Genomic DNA, 23,466 nt, shown 5'->3' with positions numbered 1-23,466 from the left:
GCATTCACTATATCTGGTCTCCCACAGTACACAGAACATGGAAATGCAATTATTTTAGTAAATATAAACTGCTAAATACCTTTTCTCATCAGCAGTTAGCAGAGCACTGGTTAAAATTTGTAGGAGGAGTTTTCTTTCTGCTCTAGGAGGATGTGAAACCCCCTGACCCTCTGTTGTTCCTGTGCTTGTCACATGCACTCTCCAAAGAAAAAAAAAAACTCTCTAGCAATACACACCAAACTGAGCATGTGTATATGACTACGGATTCAGTCTGCATCAGGTGGTCATTTCAACAAGAGGAGGGGCAGAGAAGAGAGGATCAAACAGCCTTTTTACACAATGCAGAGGATTACCCCCTTAGGTTTCACAGTGAATATAACAAGCATGCTTAACTGCATATACAGACCGATTTTACTGGGTTTAGTAACACTTTAACTGACAATTGAGTGGTCATGCAACATTGTAACCAAATTAAATTTATATCATTTTTTTCACATGAATAGAGCTTTCTTTTGGTGGTATTTGATCACCACTGGGTTTTTATTTTTTAATATAAAAATGAAAACTTTTGAAAAAAAACCAAAACAACATTTTTTACTTTCACCTATAAAACATACCCAAATAAAGAAAAAAAAACAAATTTCTTCATTCATTTTGATCAAAATGTAATTCTGCTACATACTTATGGTAACCCCCCGCCCCAAAAAAGTGTATATTGATTGGCTTTCATGAAAATTATAGCATCTACAAACTATGGTATATATACACTGGAAGTTTTATTTATTTTTTAAATAGTAATGGCGGTCATCAGCGACTTATAGCTGGACTGTGATAGCATGGTGGGCAATCTGACACTAACTGTCACTTTGTGGGACCCAGTGACACTAATACAGTGATCAGTGCTAAAAATATACACTGTCACTGTACTAATGACACTGGCTGGGAAGGGGTTAACATCTAAGGGCAATCAAAGGGTTAACTGTGTGCCTAACAGTTATTGGTGTATTCACTATGTGCTGTTTTTACTAAGGGATGTGCCTTTTTTTATTCCCTAATTTGCAGGGAAACAAAAACTAGCTGATCCCTGCTCTCAGCACAGAACTCTGTGTTGTTTACATTCACAGAGCTCTGTCCTGTCATCCTCTTCGCTGATCAGCGGGTTATGGCCGTAAATCATTGGCTTGGACCCGCATATCAGCTTGTGCCATGACTAATCATTAGCACAGCCGGGCAGTGGGAGCACGTGTGTTGTTTACATTCACAGAGCTCTGTCCTGTCATCCTCTTCGCTGATCAGCGGGTTCTGGCCATCAATCATTGGCTTGGACCCACCTATCAGCTTGTGCCATGAGTAATCATTAGTACAGCTGGGGCAGTGGGAGCATGTGTGTTGTTTACATTCACAGAGCTCTGTCCTGTCATCCTCTTCGCTGATCAGCGGGTTCTGGCCATCAATCATTGGCTTGGACCCGCCTATCAGCTTGTGCCATGACTAATCATTAGCACAGCCGGGGCAGTGGGAGCACATGTGCCCTCTACCTGGAAGGGCTGGATCACGTATTAGATATGTGATCCATCGCAGGAGAGCCACTCTGCCACTGTACTCCTAGCCACTCTGCCACTGTACTGAAGTGCTCAGCAAGGGGATAAAATCCAGCCTGTGCAACAATAATGGGTTCCCCTATAGTTATAGTGGAGAAAAAAAATTGACAAGAAGTAAAAGGAAGTGTGATATTCACCAGTTGAAAATGAAGGAGAAAAAAGCCTGAAAAAAAGAAAATAAATGCAGCCACCACACTGAAGGAGTGATAAGCTTCAATATACATTTTTGCTTTTGCAATCATACTAAACACAATATAATCTACATGTTTTTAATATGTGAGCTCTAGAAGCCCTTGTACTGAAGTTTAAAACTCCACCACTGCTATTTGTCATTGGATTTGCATGGAAACTTGGCCCTGAGCATACACAGAAACCTTCACAAATGGAGTAATAGCAACTTGAAATCTGATGTAGTTCTTGTTTCTACATCATTGTTTCTCTAGGGCTTGATTTAGATCTTAACAAGGGGTGTGTGGTTTTCCCTACCTGAAGAATTGGTAGATTAGTAAAGCCAATAAAAAAAGCATAAGTAAATCCGATTAAAGCAATTACACACATAAACCGCTTTCCAAATTATTATGCAAATTCTATTTAAGTGTCACTAAGATTAAATATTTTGTTTTTCAGTTTAACTCATGGATGGCATTGTGTGTCAGGGCTCTTTTGATCACTGAAAACAATCTCGGACACCTGTGATAATTAGATTGGCCGGTGAGCCCAATTTAAGGAAAAACTACTAAAGGACGGTGTTCAAAATTATTAAGCAGAGCGCCATTTTCAAGCAATATGGGGTAGAAAAAGGATCTCTCTGCTGCCGAAAAGAGTGAAATAGTTCAATGCCTTGGACGAGGTATGAAAACATTAGATATTTCACGAAAACTTAAGCCTGATCATTGCACTATTAAGAGATTTGTGGCTGATTCAGAGCACAGACGGATTCGTTCAGATAAAGGCACATTGAGGAAGATTTCTGTCAGATACATGCATCTGCTAAAATACCATTACATAGCAGCAAACAGATATTTGAAGCTGCTGGTACCTCTGGAGTCCCACGGACATCAAGGTGTAGAGTCCTCCAGAGTCTTGTAACTGTGCATAAACCTTCTATTCGGCCACCACTAACCAATGCTCACAGGCACAAATGGCTGCATTGGGCAGACAAATACATGAAGACTAATTTTCAAGCAGTCCTGTTTAATGATGACTGCCGTGCAACCCTGGATGGTCCAGATGGATAGAGTAGTGGATGGTTGGTGGATGGCCACCCTGTTCCAACAAGGCTGCGACGTCAGCAAGGCGGTGGTGGAGTCATGTTTTGGGCCAGAATCATGGGAACAGAGCTGGTCAGCCCCTTTAGGGTCACCGAAGGTGTAAAGATGACCTCTGCAAAGTATGTGGAGTTTATGACTGACCACTTTCTTCCCTGGTACAGAAGGAAGAACTATGCTTTCCGTAATAAAATCATCCTCATGCATGACAATGCACCATCTCATGCTGCAAAGAATACCTCTGCATCAATGGCTGCTATGGGGATAAAAGGAGAGAAAGTCATGGTGTGGCCTCCATCCTCCCCTGACCTCAATCCTATTGAGAACCTTTGGAGCATCCTCAAGCAAAAGATCTATGAGGGTGGGAGGAAGTTTACATCCAAACAGCAGCTCTGGGAGGCTATTCTGACATCTTGCAAACAAATTCAAGCAGAAACTGTCCAAAAACTCACAAGTTCAATGGATGCAAGACTTGTGAAGCTGCTATCAAATAAGGGGTCCTATGTTACAATGTAACGTGACCTGTTAAAATGTTTAAAAAGTTAAAATGTTGTTAAAAGTTTGATTGAAATAGCTTTTGATTTCAGTAAATATGCTGCAAACAAAACAAATGACCATTTTCAGTTCTTTACAACCTATAAAGTGTTTTGAAACTTACTGTGCGTAATAATTTGGAACAGTGCATTGTAAATGTTTTATGTTTAACAAAAATCCTGTTATCATTAGGAGGTTTGTTCAATAAAATATGAATTGTACTCTTAATCGTTGATAACATGAGAATTATGCTGACTGTTATTTACATCAATTATTTAGGTTAATGAGAAAAATATCATTTGCATAATAATTTGGAACACGGTGTATAATGTAGCGATCGTCCATGACCACCACTGAGATTTTAACCCCTTAAATATGTTGTACGTGATCCATGGATAGAGAACACTTCTGTCAGATGCTCCGAAATCAGTAGTATGGTTATTCCTGTCTCCCAGTCTTCCTTTCAGCTGAGCTAAGAATCTCTTACTTCCATTCTGTATTTTTTGTTTTGCTTTTCTGTTATTTCTTTTGTGTCACACTCTTTTTAAAGTTGTTTGTGTGGGATGTGCAAAGTATTTAATTTTTTATCCCCTATACCTTTATATTATTGGGATGGGTGTGGTATACATGAATATGGCTACATCATTTTACTTAGAGGATATTTTTTGTAATTATTTTTATTGACAATTTTTACCAGTACAAGAATAAAAACCTAAGCAACTGGGTATCACAGAGTGCTGCCATAATTTAGGCCACGCAGGGCCCTATTGAATATAATATTTGAAACTTATACTTGAGCTGCTATCTAAATTACAGAGACTGACTAGAAATAGGATAGTTTATTAAGTCATTTATTACTCATTTATAAATGATCCCACACAAGATTTATGCAGCTTTCATCCAAGATTGAAACACTTCTAAATCGACTGAAATAAATTAACAAAATACGCACAACCGGAACGTAGCAGTAAATGCCATTGAAGGCTTTTTTTTTAGAGGATCTGGGAGAATTAAATTCTGTAATTAAATTTTGGAAATTGTGGAGTGCATCAATACAAACACTGTTGGATGCTCACTACCAACCTTGCAGGAGTGAAAATCAACAGGTTTCACATCTTAGCAACAAAGCTGTCATGGCTGGGCTCCTGCTACTTAACGAGCAACTGTTTTCTCTCAGTGCTCAGAAGCTGCTCAGCTGGTGGTTAATTACCAGCCACTCGCCTCCACAGTGACTCACCTGGATACCATTACCTGCCTCATTAGTCCAGCCCACAGCCAGTACTTTTTGCTATTTTAGCAGCTTAGCTCATTTCCTCCTTGCCATTGCATGGTCTATGATCTCAGTGTGTTCCTGCCTGTGTACTTGTGTATAACTCTGTCTGGTTTCCTGACCCTGGCTTGTCTGATTACCCTCACTGGCATCTAAACCCTGGCTTTTGTTTTGACTACGTTTCTGATCTATGTTATATTTACTATTTCATTAAAGGTGTTATTATAACTGCACTTTCTGTATCTGCCTGGTTTATGGTTCCTGACAAAGGCAAGATGTGAGGGTTGCCAGGCTTATAAAGGGGACCCAATGGCCTGCATGTAAAAAAAATACAATTATTAATCATTCTATAAATCTGCAGATATTTTTAATATCTACTGGGGCCCTTTTACTGCATAGGCTATTTTCTGGAAAAGGTGCACTTAACCTTTAAAGTATTCTCAAGAACAGCATCAATGACAGGGTACTCTGTCAACATGTATTTGCCTGTGGAATTTATTTTTTAATCTTAATTTAATTCACTTTAAGTTTGGTTTGGCTTGGCTTACATTCCTTTAAGTGGTTCTAAAGTCAAAAGTTTTTTTTGCTTTAATGCTTTCACTGCATTAAGGTAAAAAAATGCCCCACTACCTCTCCTACCCACCCCTAGTGGTGGATAAGGCAGGTGCTATCTCTGCTCAGTACTGCTCGCCTCTCTTTCTGGTCTCACAAGAGACATTGAGGGCTGAAAAGTATACCTTATGGCACCGTTCCAAGCTGTGGATGGAGGGAAAAAATTCACCCCACCGACTAGTGAGAAAAGGGAAGCATGAATCCAAATGAATCCAGTGTCAGCCAATACAAGTGAAGGGATGGATGCTGCTCAACCGACCCCAAGAGTTCAATGTTAAGGAATAGCCTCAGCCACCATTTTGGCAACCCCAGTGATGCATTTCATCCCGCCCACTGGGGCTTGATCACAGAGGACTGCATTGAGGGCTGCAAAGCCATAGGGAGCAAGAGCATTGGTTACTGACGCTGTGTGTGTGTCTATAAATGTACACAGCCCCACTCCAGAGCATGCAAAAATGGGTGACTCCTTAACACCTGGCTTGCTAAAGGCACCCAGAGGAGGGTAAAGACAACAGCATGGGAGGGTGACTGCCAGAAGGGGAGTCAAGCAACCTATCTGTGCAAGATCGTTGCACAGAGAAGGTAAGTATTAGACAAAGACAACTTTTAGTATCACTTGGAGGACCAGGACTTCTTATGGAACTGGCCCTGCAGTTTTGTTCTGGAGGCTGAAGCCTGAAAGCAGCAAAAGGGTTACCTTGTGGTAACAAGCATTAAAGTAAAAGGAGCAGTTACCCTTCAAAGTGGTAAAATTAAACTCTTATCCCAAGAATCTCCCTTATCCCCTGGCCCATACAAACATTCCCCAAGAAAAGGAAAACCTGTCAACTTCTTGCAGGATAACTTTGCAGACCAACACCAACTCAGCCAAAGAATCCTGTGCATATGTATGGAAAAGAATTCCAACCGCAAAATCTGCTGAATAAAATCATGTAAGGTATCCACAGCAAAACAAAGAGCCAGAGCAAAATCTATTAAACCCTCACCTAGATGACATACACTTTACCCCAACATTAGGGTTCTGGCAGACTCCAATAATGTAATGCAGCCACTTCAAAGGCAAATGATGCTTTCAGTAATATTTTTCCAGCTGCTTTCTTCAAAACCTGAACGTCATCCGCTGGACAAATAAAGCACCTATTGAGATAAGAGACTGCTGCATCCACCGAGGCCATACTCCACTTCTTGGGTAATTCCTCCTTCATAAGCTATAGCTGAGCAAATCTCTTTGGTGGACCGAACATCATATCAGGGTGTGTCTAATCTGGATACACCACCTCCTTAAGATGAGGGTGTAAAGGGAATGACTGGGAATCTTGTGGCAGTTGCCATGACCCCAGTGGTGGAACCTTCAGAGATGAAAACTGAGGAAGTGGCAACTTCATATCAGAGCTGATCATCTTAAGGAGAAAACTCACCAAGGCCCTCTGGTTCTGGGTTAAACTCTGATTGTGGGGTCCTTCAATTGTAGAAACCTCAGAAAAGAAGTCTTTTGCCACCCCATCCTCAGGTCTTCAATTATCTGCCGCTTCCTCATTGTCTACCTACTCCTCTTCCAACCATGGAGAAAGGAGAGGAGAAGGAGAATGCCTAGGTTTTCAACCATCTCGACCCACAGTGGCGAGTATCCTGTAAAGGGAGCTTAGACCTCTGTAGTTTATTAACCTGCTTTACTAAACAGGCTGCACATACAACTGTAACACAATTTGTAGCATGCAAGGTATAACAAATTATGTCTGCAACATGCACAAGCTGACTATCTTCCTAACAAATAAGCATGTACAATACATATGCAATAAGCATACTAAACAGTTACTCAACTTGGACTTTCCATTGATGGAATCTTCTTCATGGTTCCTTCAGAGTCCAACTGCTTCATCATCCGTCTGCAGAACAAGTGTGTTATGCCTTTGTCTCACAGAAGAACTGCTTCTGCTTTTGGTTTTAAAACAAAAAAGTCGGTATTTTGTCTCACCACATTTCTTGTTCCAAAGTCATAACCCCCCCCCATTTCCTGTTATGTCATATCCTGTAGCCTGACTTCCTCTGCTGAGCTCATAAACCAGTTGGACTAGTTCATTTGCATATCAATAGGGGAGGCTTAGCTGCAAACGCAACACATGCAACTTACAAGTCAAAGATCTAAGCTAAAAAAAAAATCACCGCATATCCAAAGCAACACATGGACCCTAGGAGGAAATTGCACTTGCACTGCATGTCTAGTGGCTAGATATTGTGTGTTCCTATTGAGGTGGATTGAGATGCGATTCACATGCATTGTCTTTTGAGTGCAATTACGAAAAGGGTCCTGTGCTCATTTGTATTGGTGCATTTCAGACTCGCAAGTGATAGAGCAGAGTGACATGCAGAGATAAGTATTCACATAGGTCTGCTATTGACAGGAGTTTTTGCATTGAAGTCAGTGGGAGGCATTTTTGCATTGAAGTCAGTGGGATGTGATTTTGCATTGAAGTCAATAGGGGGTGTTTTGCACTGAAGTCAAAAAGGGGCGTTTTTTCATTGGAGTCAATGGGACGTGATTTTGCATTGAAGTCAATAAGATGTGATTCATCTGGCAGGTCCATAGACCCAGGCTATAAGCCTCCATGTTATATCATCATAGGTTGATTGGCAAATAAGCATAAATAAATTGCCGCGCTACACCATCATTGCTCTCAAGATAAATGAATAAATAATTAAAATTATATAAATGAAAATAGCAACAAATAATCAAGTCCGAATAGAAAAATCGTGAATAAAGTCCCAATATTCTGTTATTGTGTAATCAAACACCGCGTGTCTTCAAATAAATCAAGTACATCACCACCAAGTAATGGTAGGACTCTTATCGAAACGTGTGGACCCTTAAACTAATAAGAGTCATAAATGCATGAATGTAATGGCCTGAAGATGAGTATCCATCATAACTCTCAAGCAGAGGAAAGATGCTGGACAATTATAATGAGCAGAAAGGATGCCTTCAGACTATCTCCATCTTATATGTCTCTCCGATATGTGCATTCAATTGGACTGTAAAGGAAGAAACAGGAGAGCAAACATCGTGTAAAACCATATGGACAACTTTTATAAAAATGTTGAATTCCACTCACATTTAAGTAGACAAATAAGCACTCTGTACAAAAATAAGAAAACAGCGTGATGACATCAGGAACACAGACTCCACCCGGCCATGTGCCAGACGTAATTTGTGACAAAACGCGTCAGATGGAGTCTGTGTTCTTGATGTCATCATGCTGTTTTTGATTATTATGCTAGGATTTGCTTTGTTCTTGATTTTACCTTAGTCCGCAACCCCTGGGAAGCCCTATTACATGGACCAACTCCATCTCTGTCTAAGACTAAGAGGCGGCACAGTGGCTTAGTGGTTAGTATGTCTGCCTTGCAGTAAATGGGTCATGGGTTCAATTCCCGACCATGGCACCTCCTGCATGGAGTTTGCATGTTCTCCCTGTGCTTGTGTGGGTTTCCTCCTGGTGCTCCGGTTTCCTCGCACACTCCAAAGACATGCTGGTAGGTTAATTAGATCCTGTCTAAATTGGCCCTAATATGTGTATGTTTGAATGTAAGTTTAGGAACCTTAGATTGTACACCCCTTGAGGGTTAGGGACTGATGTGAATGTTCAATATATATGTAAAGCACTGCGTAAAATTGACAGCACTATATAAGTACCTGAAATAAAGAGGAAACTGGTAGGGTTTGTGTTCCTGGCCGCATGTAAAACTCTGGCCTGGGCATGGAGACAACCTTTTGCTAATGTCAGTGAAGTTAAACAGAGGATTATGGGCACTATGGTGCATAAAAAGCTCACTTCTGTCTTGGAAGATACACAAGCACAATACTTTAAATTTTGGGGCCCTTGAATAGATTACAACCCTCATATTAATATTGACCGTGCTTTGCTCTCCCTTTAACCTGTCTTGGCAGTAGTTGCTGAAGCCTAATGGTGGGTCCATTTGGGTTCTTCCCCTTCTTTTTCCTCCTCTTCTTTCTTACTTCCCCTTTTTTCTCTTACTCAGGCAAGTGTTTTAATTCTCGACCTTCCCCTTCCCATATCTTTTTTTATATTTTCTTTTCCCTTTTTGCAGTTGTGTTTGAAAACACGTAGTGTTACCAGTGAAAAGCAAACTTCTGCATGCATAGGTACCACATTGAATCCTTGTATTCCTTGCATCTGCCATTTTGTTGTTCATTTTTAGTTTGTAATTGTGGGCATCTTCATTGCTCAATGTACCCGTTTTATGGTCTTTATGTGAGTACCACTATGCTCTTGCTTGTATCATTACTAAGATTACTGTCTTTTCCTTTGCAGTTGCACTGTATTTGTTTTTCAAATTATTATTATTATTATTATTATTATAATACAGGACTTATATAGCGGCAACAGTTTGCTCAGCGCTTTACATTATGGAGGGAGACAGTACAGTAACAATACAGTTCTATACAAGAGGGATTAGAGGGCCCTGTTCCTTGGAGCTTACAATCTAGGATAAATGTAAAACCTTTAATTAATCTTTTGTAAGTGGAAATCTTCAATAAAAATTATTGTACCAGAAAACATTAATGGGGCTATGTAAAAAACGCTTGTGGTGTGGATGTGATAAACATCCTCACTAACAGTGAAAATTGCTGTACTTCGTGTATTATGTGTGGTTCCTATATAGCCACCATTTAGTTGCCACAATATGTTTCATGTTTCCTGCAGTATTACTGGAAAAAAAATGCATCATGGCCACTAGGTGCTGATGACGATATGGGAACTACTTATATTAGAGAATATATAGTGATTTTTGTCCTAATTGTGCATGTTTGTCATTTGTACATAGCGAACATTTCATACATAGATCCCTAAGTGCTCATTTACATTTTGCTATAACAAACTACAATTCCTTTTTAGACAGGTAAGTGTTTCAACAATTTGTTGTATTGTAATGTAGATAACAGTTTGTGCAGATTTATTATAAACAATCATAAGGCTAGAACATTCTTTAGAAACCAGAAAATCTCTTTCATGTACCAATGCGCCAATTAAGCAACACTCATTCATACAAAAACTGACAACCCTTCCTTCCCTCCCATATAATCTAGCGCATTCAACACTCAGTTTACTTAGCTACTACAAAAAAGAGCTTCCTTGGCTGCTAAGGAGGTCTTGGTTAGTGGTGAATATCTCTAAAGTGATTCTGGCTGTTCAGTCACTGTGTTGCTGAAGCTGTGCCCAGATGTTTGTTTCTGCTTCTGGAAGAGTCCTTGGATGAACTTACACACAAACAAATGCATTGCGGACTTTCTTTATACTCTTTTATTTGTGCACCCTGCAGGGGTGGACTGACCATTCCGGCACTCGGGCACTGCCCGAAGGCCTGGGGTCAGTAGGGGCCCCATGAGATGCCCCTGGTACCTTTCATAGGCTTTTTTGGGTGTGGTTTGAGCGTGGCCGAGGACACAGGGACTCCATGATCCCTTATTGCCCTGGGGCCCCATGAGTTGCCAGTCCACCCCAGGCACCTTGATGTCTATTGACAGTTATGGTGGGTGTTAGGCAAGTCATTATCTAAACTCAAAATTGTGCTCTTTGTAAATTAAAAACCATATTTTAGGAAAACATTTTCAAATTAATGCATTTTTGTTATTACATATTAACTGTAATTGCCTAAAGCCAGGACTGCTGCTAGAAACCACGGGGCCCCATAAAGCCAACCTACCAGGGCTGGTACCGCTCACTCATTGTGTTCATTCAGGAAAGAAAGGGGCTGGTAAATGTGACATATTTAGCAGACCCTTCCCCCACTCTCTATCCTGAACGATCCTACTGTGTGCATGCAGCTGCCGGTGGGAAGGAAAAGTGGGAAGCCGGCAGCACTGCAGGGGTGGGGGGCACACAGGGGGGCCTGGGCAGTAGGGGTAAACACATGGTGCACAGGGAGGGTAAAGGGTGTGGCGATGAGGCAATTACTGGAACAGATCCCTTGTATGCCTCTCTCTGCAGCAGTTGAAAGCCGGGGGGGGGAGAAGAAGCCAGCTATCAGCTGTTGCATAGAGAGATGTACAGGGGATCGGTTCCAGTAAGTGCCCCTCCACTGTGCCAATCACTCTCCCTGCCCACATCCCATTCACCCAGCTGTCTGGGCCCCCCTGCTGGCCTGGGCCCCATACAGGAGGACTGGTGGTACCTCATTATCCACAGCCTAAAGTCCTAGCAAACATTCAGTGTAAATCAGCTAAATACGTTTCAGGTCCCAGGAACAAAAGGTGTCCAAAGTCTAACAGTTCATTAGAAAGCAGCCACATTCTGAATATAAGAACCTGTCACTGCCAGCATGCTTTAGAGAAGGACTCTTGCTCTCTATGTGGAAGTAGTGGTCTGAGGTCCAACACACCTTCTGCTGAGTCAAAGCTAGAGCTCTGCAATCTGAAAAGCTTAGACTCCCTGCTGACTGGGTTTAGCATGGGACATGTCACACCTGTAAAACCTACTTCAAAAGAGAGCAAGAGCCTTTTCTGCAGCATGCTGGCAGGGGACAGGCTTTTCTACCCAAGCTGTGACTGCTTTCTGAAGAATACAAACAATATGACTTGCACACCTAGAATGTATTTAACTGATTTAAACTGAAAGTGCAATTGAACTCAAAAGCCCTGTTCTTATCTAGGCATTTGTGATCTCAGGCAGAATCGTCACAATTCTTCCAGTGATCCCAATGCACTCTGCAAAACTGACAAATCGCACCATGAGTGTTTGAGTGGCATTCATTTTCAATGACACCTAAACATGGTGCAGTTCTGCCATGATTATCAAGTGATAAATCGCTCTGCAATCACGGCAAACAGCATTGCCAGAAGCTTGAGGCCCAAAAGAAGCTCCTGCTTCCTTATGGACGACAAGCTTCATGCAATGTGGTTTGCCAGGATTGCAGCATGATTAGATTCCATTGCAGTGTTTAGGCACCCAAACAATTTGTCAGTTTTGCAGAGCGCTTTGGGATCACTGTGATTCTGCCTGAGATCTCAAATGCCCAGATGTGAAGGGGCCTGAGGAGTCAAAGTAACAATACTGAGGAATTCTATCAGCTGAAATAGGTTGTAGGAGATAGGATCAACAGCTACTGATATATTGTTTTCGTAGAGTCTAATTCAAATTTAAAATATTATACAAAAAATGTGTATGTATAGTTTATCTTTACTGGAAACTGAATATAGATTGAATGTAAATGGAATTGGTTGATCTATAGATCAAGGCAGATGAAGCTACATTCTAGGAATTTACTTGTAAAAGTTGAGCATAGTCTGTCCTCTCGAGCCGTCCCTTAGCAGCTCAGTTATGCCATACATTCCATTAAAGCACCAATAAGCAAACCTCCTCAACAGAGAAAGTGAAAAAACACTCAGAATGGTTCCAATCCCTCCCCATTTCATTCCAAATTTAGAGTAGAAAAAGTATAATAAAGTGATGCATTTGCTAACAAAAATCATTAACTTTAGTTTAAATATTGCTAGCATGAGTATTTGAATTTGTCCTTTTATTTCTTTTCTATTATACCATGTTAAGCAGAACTAAGGCTGGCCATACACTATACAATTTTCTGTCCAATTTCTACCCAATTTCCTTTAGATTTACCTTCAACTATGTAGAGCAAGAGCCTGCCTAATTGGATACAGTTGAAAGTGTTGCTAGGTTTGACCTCCTAATATATGGTTTTTGGTAAATCTAAAGCAAAATTCTCAAGATAATTGTATAATGTATGGCCAGTCTAAGGCTGGCCATACACTATACAATTTTCTTACATTTTTCTGTCCAATTTCCTTTAGATTTACCGGCAACTATGTAGTGCAAGGGCCTACATAATTGGATACAAGTGAAAGTGTTGTTTGGGTTTGACCTCCTATTATATGGTTTTTGGTAAATCTAAAGCAAAAATCTCAAGAAAATTGTATATTGTATGGCCAGCCTTAGGCTGGCCATACACTATACAATTTTCTGTCCAATTTCCTTTAGATTTACTTTCAACTGCATAGTGCAAGAGCCCGCCTAATTGGATACAATTGAAAGTGTTGTTAGGTTTGACTTTATATTATATGGTTTTTGGTAAATCTAAAGCAAAATTCTCAAGAAAATTGTATAATGTATGGCCAGTCATAGGCTGGCCATACATTATACAATTTTCTTGAGAATTTTGCTTTAGATTTACCAAAAACCATATAATAGGAGGTCAAACCTAACAACACTACCAATTGTACCTAATTAGGCAGGCTCTTGCATTACATAGTTGAAGGTAAATCTAAAGGAAATTGGGCAGAAATTGGACAGAAAATTGTATAGTTTATGGCCAGCCTATTATTATATATTTATTATTATAGGCTGGCCATACACTATACAATTTCCTGTCTAATTTCTACCCAATTTCCTTTAGATTTACCTTAAACTATGTAGTGCAAGAGCTTGCCTAATTGGATACAATTGAAAGTGTTAGGTTTGACCTCCTATTAGATGGTTTTGGTAAATCTAAACCAAAAATCTCAACAAAATTGTATAATGTATAAGACTGGCCGTACATTATTCAATTTTCTTGAGAATTTTACTTTAGATTTACGAAAAAGCCATATAATATGAGGTTAAACATGAACAACAGTTTCAATTGTATCCAATTAGGCAGGCCCTTGTACTTCATAGTTGAAGGTAAATCTAAAGGAAATTGGGCAGAAATTGGACAAAAAATTGTAAGAAAATTGTATAGTGTATGGCCAGCCTCAGTCTGCGAAAGGATTGGATAGCAATATAGGCCAATCAGGACGTTGTTGCTTTGCACAATGGTGACATTAACATTGTGAATCTGCTTACCGGAGGGAAAAACACCATCGTGACCACATCTCATCATTGCTGTTGTTCCTGTCCAGTAAGTATTCTGGGGCAAGCAGATGACACCTCTGGTAATAGAGAAGGTAGAGTCACCTTCCTGACTAAGCACTTTGGCCAGGGCCTCTATTAGAGATAGTGGGGCCCCTTACAGCCTGCCTGACAGCTACCCCCCAACCCACACACAGAAAGAATCTTAAATTCCTCATTTTGTATGCACAATAATCCTACCATCCATGACTCCCAGCAATTAAAGTTCTCTGGGCCTCTTTAGTGCGGCAGCAGGGGCCAGGGATAGCAAGGGGACTATTTACTATTTTCTGGGGATCAGGTAATCCTCTTGGTTCAAGCTCCCGACAAAGTTTTGGAATTATTTATTTGCTGGGGCCCATGGTCATGGTCTATGAGATTACTGTGAATGTATGTATACATTATGTATTTCCATCATATGCTTAGTTGTCTGGCCAGGGTGTAGCTTCAAAACAAGTTGCCAACTTTAGTATAACTAACTATAAATGGACACACATCAGGCTGTATTCATACAAAAACATTTGCAGCAAGCACAAAGCATAAAACAATACTCTTCTAAATGCTGCACAAACACGCTGACTAGGAAACAAACCCACTCATACAATTATCTTCATAGCCCAAGGATATTAAAGCATACAAAGTGGAGTACAACAAGCAATAATTAAACTGCTCTGTTGGTCAGATCACACCAGTAAAAAAAACCTTTTGAATCCCTCCTGTACGGAAAATATTATGTGTATCTAAACCCAAGAACAAAAATGTAATATATTGAAGCTTATCAGGTCTTAGATATAGTTGCTGCATTCATTTTCGTTTTTTTTTTAGCCTTTTTTTCTTTTATTTTCACTTGGTGATCTTGCCAGTAACACACTTCCTTTGCTAGAGTGATAACGCCTCCCTGTACTTTGTCTATTGAGGAGCAGCATTGTCATCCAAAAATGGGAAGTATGTTAGGACTACAGAACTCCCCCTCTGAAGTGTAGCACTATTTATACTGTCTATAACATAATGATTTTGATGGGTAAGCATTTTACCAATATGCCCTGAGATCTTTGCTGCAAGGCTAAACAAAATGAAATCTGTGTCTGCTCTGCACGTACTGTCTAACTAGGCTTTAATATTGAAATTCTTGCACAGCTGGGGATGCCAGGTGGTCCTCAGGAAGCCTTGTATATATGAATGTGCTGATAGTTTAGATACTGTATGATAGATTCATTGCATTATAGACAAAAAAGTAAATAATTTCCAGGCAAATAATTAAGTAAAACCACATCCTTTATTATCTACCCATACCTTTCTTTTCCTAAATTAAGTATCATCATGTAAAGATTAGGGTCACATAAGGATCCCTCCAAGCCTAGCAAGCTGCAGAGAGGCACAATACGTATGTGTATATATATATATATATATATATATATACACACACACACATATACGTATATATACACACACACACACTGCTCAAAAAAATTAGAGTAACATTTTTTAAATAGAGTATAGTATCAAGCCAATTAAACTCCTGGGATATTGATCTGGTCAGCTAAGTAGCAGAGGGGGTTGTTAATCAGTTTCAGCAGCTTGGTGCTAATGAAATGAACAACAGGTGCACTACATGGGCAATAATGGGACAACCCCCAAAACAAGAATGGTTTTACTGGTGGAGGACACTGACATTCTTTTCCCTACTAATGGTTTCTGACTGTTTTTCACTAGTTTTGCATTTGGCTAGGGTCAGTGTTACTACTGGTAGCATGAGGCGATACCTGGACCCTACAGAGGTTGTACAGGAAGTCCAACTTCTCCAGGATGGCACATCAATACGTGCCAATGTAGAAGGTTTGCTGTGTCTCCCAGCACAGTCTCAAGACCATGGAGGAGATTCTAGGAGACAGGCAGTTACTCTAGGAGAGCTGGATAGGGCCGTAGAAGGTCCTTAACCCATCAGCAGGACAGGCATTTGCTCCTTTGAGCACTGTCAGAGCCCTACAATATGACCTCCAGCAGGCCACTGGTGTGAATGTCTCTGACCAAACAATCAGAAGCAGACTTCACGAGGGTGTCCTGAGGGCCTGATGTCCTGTAGTGGGCCCTGTGCTCACTGCATGGCACCATAGAGCTCGATTGGCATTTGCCATTGAACACCAGAATTGGCAGGTATGCCACTGGCGCCCTGTACTTTTCACAGCTGAGAGCAGGTTCACCCTGAGCACATGTGACAGTCGTGAAAGGATCTGGAGAAGCTGTGGAGAACGTTATGCTGCCTGTGATATCGTTCAGCATGGCTGTTTTGGTGGGGGACCAGTGATGATCTGGGAAAGCATATCCATGGAGGGACACACAGAGCTCTACAGGCTAGACAATGGCATCCTGACTGCCATTAGGCATTGGGATAAATCCTTGGACCCACTGTCAGCCCCTACGCTGGTGCAGTGGGTCCTGGGTTCCTCCTGGTGCACGACAATGCCTGGCCTCACGTGGAGAGAGTATGCAGGCAGTTCCTGGAGGATAAAGGAATGGATACCATTGAGTGGCCCCCTCGTTCGTCTGACCTAAATCCAATAGAACACCTCTGGGATATCATGTTTCAGTCCATCCAACCCCGCCAGATTGCACCTCAGACTGTCCAGGAACTCAGTGATGCCCTTGTCCAGATCTGGGAGGAAATACCCCAGGACACCATCCGTCATCTCATTAGGAGCATACCCCGACATTGTCAGGCATGCATACAAGCACATGGGGGGGTCATACAAACTACTGAGTACCATTTTGAGTTGCTGCAATGCAATTTCAGCAAAATGGACTAGCCTTCTGCATCATTTTCTCACTTTCATTTCAGGGTATCTTTGAATTCAGTCCTCTGTAGGTAAATAATTTGCATTTCCATCAAACGATGGGGCATCCTTATGTTCCTAACACATTACCAAGTCCATATCAGCATAGATATCCAGCATGATATTTTTCCCCAGAGAGATCTGATGTGTTTTCCAAGTGTTCCTTTAATTGTTTTGAGCAGTGTGTGTGTGTGTACATATATATATATATATATATATATATATATATATATTTATTGTAATATGGGGGATGCTTAGCTCTGTATTAGATATATTTTAAGTGAGTTTATGCAAGACAGGAACTAGATTTAAGGGCTTTTAGCCCACTTTTATTAAACAGTAACTGAAAAGTCCTTTTGACAAAAGGTTTCCCATGCAGGGGGTTTCAACTTCACTCAAAATCATACAGTGAACATACTAAGCCACCTGGCTCTCTGGTTAGCATTACCTCTACTCAGTTTGGTCTCCTAGACCACTGGCTATTCAGGCTCTCTCAGCCTAGGTGATAGCTCCTTGCTGTTCAGGCCCCACAAGGCCTCTTGACAGAGTTTTCCCTGTACCTCAGCTTGCTTCCTCCAGAGACTCACAGATTCCCTCCAGCCTCCTGAACTTACTGGCTTCAACAGCTTCCTCAGCCTCCCGGACCCTCTCTTGGTCTCCCAGACTCTTGCAGCTAGCCAGACTTTCCCAATCCTTGGGTCCAGAATCCCCCTCACAAGGGTTGTAATCTCCACCAGGAGCTTCCAGCACTCCTGACCAGGCTCTGTCTTCGATTTGCAGCAATAGCAACTGCCATTGCATCTCCACCACCTTTGAGCTATGCTCAGATCTGCCTTATAGCGAGTGTGTGCACCTGGACACAAACGCACCCTGCAGAACTTCTGAAAAACCTGAACACAAGCCCGAAGGCTCCTTCCCACCTAATACTGTTTGGAGCCTTCAAGCTTACAGCCCTGATTCAGACTTACCAAATTCAGGTAAAGCTTAAAACATAGCTCTGTCTGCTCACAAAACATTTGCTGGAGCCTCTCAAACTGAATGTTTGAGAATCCTGTGTCCTTTTCAAACCAATTTCTACAGAGACAGAGCCTCAGACTGTCAATATATATATATATATTATTTATTTATTTATTTTTTTCATGTGATGACCATGCAGATGTGATGGAACTTTCTATTGTAAAGGTGTGATTCGTTTAAGCATGCAGCTTCATACTTTTAGGAGGAGTGGTCTAGAAACATTGCTGGCCAGGGCCAGGTGTGTGAAATGGAAGATGACAAAGCTAGTTTAAGGCAAGAAGCCTGAAAAATTCTTCCAGTTTCAGAACAGATTGCACAACTCTGAGGAAGAAGTTTGTCAGACATATATGCAGTTCTAAAAATGGAATACATAAATAACCATAGCTGTTTTATATTTCAATAAATTGCACTGTATAGTTTCATAACTTAATTCTCACATTCCAAAAATTTTTATTGTATGGAAGCTAGATTTGAGTCAATGTAGACTCAATATTGCAGAGACATCATACTGACATGATTATTTACCTGCCTCAAGTACACACATATACTGTATATGATATGTAATACACTCACATTAGATTTTAAGTCCCATCATGCAATGGAATGACATGTTGTGCATTCCTAAAGGAAGGATAGGAGGCAATCCATAGAATGCAGTTCACAGATGAAATCACTGCTAGACACTTTATTATATTTCTGCTTCCAATTGCCTAGACGATCGCAGAGGAAGCTGGATTGGGTACCTGCCACCTCCCCCCCCCCCCCCCCGCCACTCTCCAAAGCTGCCAATGCTTAACGGGGAGGGGGGGGACCAGTCCTTAAAGCGAAACTTCCCCTTTTGGGTGCAGCTCCGCTTTAAATTGTTTTTCAAATGTGTTGTTATACTCATCTGCTCTGTGCCATGGTATTGCACAACAGAGCGGCCCCAAACCTCCTCTTCTGGGATTCGCTGCTGGCGCTCTTGGCTCCTCCCCTTCCCCTTCTGTGTCTGCCCCCATAGCAAGTGCTTGCTATGGGGACAGACATGTGGGCTTGCTCCCAATCTGGGCTTAGTATGTTCATAGATGTACACAGCACAGCTGGGACCCACCCTCGACTCCCACCTCACAGGATTTGATTTACAGCAGCAGGAACCAATGTCTCCCTCTTTGTTTGTGATGAGAAAGAGAGCAGCCATGCTGCTTTCAGGCCCAGCCCTGGATTGAATTTTGGGGGAGGAGGATGGGGGCAGCTGATACTGAAAGGTTTATTACTGTAATTCATGGAATGCATTTGAATTAAAAAAAGGCGTAAGCCTTTAGAACTACTTTGAAACTGGGATTAACCAACCAGCCAACTTCCCTTACCCCCTTGATTTCCCCTGCTCTTTTTTTAAACTTACCTTTTCCCAATGTTTTCAGGCCGGTCCCATGACATGGGGGGTCCTCTTTCTCTTCACCTCTTCTGCAGTGCTGGGTAGTCCTCGGTGATACAAAGAGTAGCACTACTGTAATGACATCAGGGCCAATCTCTGCATCAGTATGTGAGTGTAGGACATCATTGGGAAATTTGCTTTAAGGGGCAGACAAACATTGCACTCACAAGATGTCTTCAGTCTTTAACATTGAATTATGTTGTGTGTCATTCAACCTCGGAGACTGAGGACATTTAGTGGTGGAAATAAATTACTGCAACTTAAACTGAGACAGCACCAGAAATGTGGTGAGCATTGCAGCCAGAACAGCAATTTTAGACCACTGTGGAGCCCCTTATGGAGCCCCTTACTCTGAGACCATTTGGTTGATGTAGTTATGGAGAATCAAGTGAAGTTGTATGAATATTGAAAATCCAATTGTACACAGGGAATAGAATAATGGAAATAAACACATCCTCCCTTTGTTCTTATTACTAAGTGAATTTTTTCAACTTAAAGTAGAACAAAGGGAAACATTTATTTCCCATTTTAGATTAAGAGTTTAGCGTAAGGGAGGGTTTTAATCCTTGTCAGATTTTTTTGCCAACTGTGTCCCATTGGGGAGGTTCCTCTTCACTTCCTGTCTCATAGCCAAAACAAGAAGTGAGAAGAGATCCCAGAGATTTCATGGTTGTCTCCAAGGTCACCGCTTTCAAAGATAATGGAAAACATGGCAAATTGAGAGGGTGAATCTCCATAATAGAGACACAGACAGCTATAAAAACCAGAGAGGTGTTCTAATCCCTCTTCGCTCTATCAAAAATGAAAGAAAAAATTGCCTTTGGTTATATTATATATATAATAATTTAATATATAGTTACTTTAATATATTTTTATGTTTTATTCTGCTAATATTGAATAAATCAAACAGGAATCTCAGGGAGCAATTTCTGCTTGTTCATTTGTATGGCATGAACTTCAGTAAAGACACAGGGCAGAAGCATGGCATCTATTACTCAAAACTTAAAACTACAATGCATATAAAATTACTGTACACTTTTTCCATAGCTATGGAAAAATCACACACGAATGGTGTGTTTGACTTTAGGATAGATGAGTTTATTTTGCACATGGCTTATTAAAAGCAAAGCATTCCATGGGTTTCTACCAATTTTTGCTGAATTGAGATAGAATTCCTTAGAAATTGTCCATGACACATATGCATGCCATCAGTTCATTATGATTTATGTTATCTCAGTGAATACCTAAGGAATTAAAAGAGATTATTCCATTGTATAATGTTTATAAAAGTCGGAACATCTGTCGTGTGTGGACTTAAAAACAGACAACAAGTCCTCACGGCAAGAATGTATGCACTGATTTTACTCAATGTAACTTTTCGTCTAACAAACAAATGCATACAGCCTAAACCATAATCTTTTGCTGAATCTAACCATCTGTTTCCATTAGAAAATGATAGACAAAGAACGAAAAAAAATAACACAACGATATTGAATTAATTTCCCTTTTGAACTAAGATATAGGAAGGATTAAGCATCAGTACAATTAAACTTGCTGCAATAATGTTTTAATTTAGCTAGTCATGTTTATTGAAAGCACATGTATAGAAATAGTTTGGTATACATACTATATAGCGCAGTCAAGTTTATAACCACAATAGTTTTTATTGCTTTACTTCTGAGGACCTTACTGTGGCAAGGCTGAAACTCAGATTTGGGGCCCTTAGTTATTGCAAGTACTGTACTTTCTTTATATACATTTTATATATCTTTGTTTTTCTTCAGGGTATGCTTTGAAGCACTTTATTGAACATAGTATTTATTTTTATTTAGGTATTTATTTTTGCAAGGAGTTGTATGTTCAATGTATTGAATTAAACGAGGACCTGCCTAAAGTGCATATGTTGTAGCATGGGTGTAATTATATCATTATGCATATAAAGCACTGTCATTATAGTCATTACTGAGCATCTGACCTTTCTTTCTACTTGAATTAGCAGCCTAGTATATACAGAATAAAGGCACAGAGGAACGTGACAATAAAGTACATTCAATTTGCTAAATAAAAAATATGAATGTGTTGCTTGTTGGAGAAGGCAGTTTTTATCAGTATATTCTAAATTGGTGATGCTCAACTTAATAGATCAGCCTTTCTCAACCTTTTCAGCACAGAAATACCCTTGAATTAACTTTCCGGTCTCAGGGAACCCCTGCTAAAAATTACTATATATACAACTCATGATACATTAACATGCTGATTAGTAGAAAGAATTCTCCTTACACTTGTGATCATTGGGAAGAATTATCCCCCTATATATAGCTAAAAAGATCAATGGTGTCAATGGGAACTTGCCTAAGAGGCAAAAATTTCTCATTGCTAATAGAACCCCTAGCAACCTCTTTAGAACCCTAGGGTTCCATGGAACCATTGTTGACTTGAGAAACCCTGTATTAGATAAAGGGGGTTTAAAGTATGGTGCTTGGCAACACCAAAAGGGCTGCACATAATATTCAGTATGTGTAATGCTCATAAAAACTGTTGAAGACTGATGGCATGCAATAGAAGACGGTCAGAAACTAAGAATATACTAAAGGAAATGGACAGAAGCTATAGGAGACAGTCAGAGACATGAAACTGTTGAGGATCAGTATTAACAGAGTCCCTTTCAAATCCTTATTCCCACATGTGTGCACTTTACAGCCCCCTAAAAAATTACTGCTATGTTTGATATTCACCACAAGATCTATTATAAAAGATCAGATAAAAAAAACACATGGGATAGGAGAGCACAGATATTATGAAAGTGTAAAAAAAATGAATCATATCACTAAAACTCTGGATCAACTGAGGGTATAGGATAGTGTATATGGAGGCTTTTTATTTGTGTGTTGTTTTTTTTCCTTTTTGTTGAACCAGATTAACAATGTAACATAAATAAGTCCAGTTTAATTTTTTCCTTTTCTTGCCTGACCTAGAGTATGTTCTGGCAGTGCTTGTGCTGTGACACTGTGTAGCAATGGGGGTACTGTAGCACTTTGCAGCAGTCCTTGTATTATATGTATAGTGCTATAAAGAACACTTTTGCAGGATTTCCCCATGTCACAGGTCACATTGTACAGAAGAGCACTCAAAAAACACTTCTCTTTATATTATTCTAGGTCACACTCTACTCAGGAGTAAACACCTACACAGGGAAAATGCTAATCACTGGCACTGGGACCTAATTGCCAACATGCAGTTCTCTGGCCACAGGTTGAGCACCAAGAAACTAGTTAAAGATCACCTTTAAAGCATACATATATCCATAAATCCATAAAATGTCTAAAGGGATAACAAAATGGATGTATTTTCACAATGTATTAATACATTTTGCAATATAATTATGGGCTAATTTTCATGGGTGAAAGGATGGATCTTCACAATGTAGGTTGGTTTGCGTAAAGCTACCTAAATGTACCTATCCTTTGGTTATGGCAGGCCATAAGGCACATGCATCTTGGTTCAATACCTCAGTGCCTTTAGGGTTTTTTCACTCACAGGTGCTCTGCTTTGTTCCGTGAGCAGATGCCCTGTTGAATTGGAGCAAAATGGGACAGATGTCAGTCTTGTAAAATCCATGCTTGTTCAGTTTTGTCCATATTTTGACAGCAGACTGTGGTAGCCCCATGGTGATGCTACGGCAGGCTGGATATAAATGGACTTGCGCAGTCTTTTTTTTTCTGGATCAGGGTGGACTCGGAGGTGAGCAGATGTAAACAGACACAAGCCCATTACATTCACCTGCCCTTGGACCTTCATGGAGCTTCCAATCAGGTCTGTTTGAAAAACTGTCAGGTGGACCTGTTTAGAAAGACCATATGAAAGGGACCTAAAGGGAACAATCTACACAGAGACTGCATCAACAATCTATCCATGTGTGTTACTTCTTAAAGTAAAACGTTTCTTATAAACTTGAAAACAGAGTGATGTAATTCCAAGCAGGGGCAGACTGACAACTCATGGGGCCCTCGGGCAATAGG

Source organism: Staurois parvus, unplaced genomic scaffold (assembly GCF_062004578.1).
Source record: "Staurois parvus isolate SC_StPar_1 unplaced genomic scaffold, SC_StPar_1.0 ptg000287l, whole genome shotgun sequence".
NCBI lineage: Eukaryota > Metazoa > Chordata > Amphibia > Anura > Ranidae > Staurois > Staurois parvus.
The sequence above is the reverse complement of the archived record's forward strand: the minus strand, read 5'-3'. Positions refer to the sequence as shown.